Source organism: Carlito syrichta, unplaced genomic scaffold (assembly GCF_000164805.1).
Source record: "Carlito syrichta isolate Samal-C Ts95f unplaced genomic scaffold, Tarsius_syrichta-2.0.1 Scaffold305827, whole genome shotgun sequence".
Lineage (NCBI taxonomy): Eukaryota > Metazoa > Chordata > Mammalia > Primates > Tarsiidae > Carlito > Carlito syrichta.
In genome coordinates this window covers 521,877-523,140 of record NW_007249923.1, presented here as the reverse complement: position 1 = coordinate 523,140, position 1,264 = coordinate 521,877, and positions in this window count along the sequence as shown.

The window sequence follows — 1,264 nt, the reverse complement described above, 5'->3', positions numbered from 1 at the left end:
AGGCCGGTCTCGAACCCACGGGCTCAGGCAATCCACTCACCTCAGCCTCCCAAAGGCGTGGGATTACAGGCTGAGCCACCGAGCCCGGCTCTGCTGTTTTTTTATTGTCGGTTTTTTCTGCTTCCAGTTGTGTCCAAATGATGTCTCTGCATGTGTTAAGGTTGGCATGGAATACAGATTACTTTGGGGCATAGACTAGGGATCCAACAAATCAGATTGGGCCCAAAACCTATCAGCTTATGGGCAAAAAAGCTCTCTGAAGGTTAAAAATATCACTTCTGGGTAGTTTCTAATTCATTAAGCAAACAATGTTGAGTGCCTATTCTGTGCCAGCATCTTTGATGGACACCATAGCTGTTAAAATGGGAAGATTGGCTTTGCCTTCAAAAAGCAGTAACAGTGATAATTTCTTACATTTGTATTTTCTCACAGTGGCTGAGAAGTCAGCAGTATATGCACCTGAGGGTCAACTTACATGGTGATTTGCCTAAGGCCTTTTGGTCAGTAAAACACAGTATGGAGTACCAAGACTATTACCTAAGTCTCTTGCCCTCCAATCTGGTATGTTTCATTCTAGTACATTGTTCCCTATTCCTAGCCTTCAATTTTAGTTATCACAATTCCAAGAAACGAGTGAGGCATGCGTAATTGCCTATAGTCACCGCTGTAGTCCTTATGGGAGTAAGGTAAAGTAGAAACCTCCCTATTTTACTGGTGACAGAGGTGGCTTTGCTCAAAGTCAAACACGCAATACACGGCAAAGACAGGACTAACAAGTACATCTATTAAACATCTACTATAGGCCAAAGACTTCTTTTTTTCTGCTTTTCACGGTCACATTGCAAAGCAGATATTACTAAATAGCTCCATTTTAATGATGATAAAGATAGTAATATTTGCCATTTACTCAATGCCTAAGATGAGCCAGCTTTTTTGTACTTTTGCATGTTCTAATGATTTTTATAAGTCTTACAGGATAGATATCATCTGTTTCATTTTGTGCAAAGCAGACAGACTCAGAGAAGCTGTAAAGGTCTCACAGATAGCCTATGACAGAACAGCAATTGGAGCTGAAGTCTGACTGAGTCAAAAGCCTGCACTTTTCACTATTTCACGTTTCCTTTTTGAGACTCCTTCCAGACTTGGGTCATTTGTCTCCTAATTCGTCTTCTTTCTTCAGACACCACCATCCCCCTGGAGATATTAACTAGAGCTGTGTAGCCAAGATAATTATGACAAGACACTGGCCTGCAGGGTAAAACTA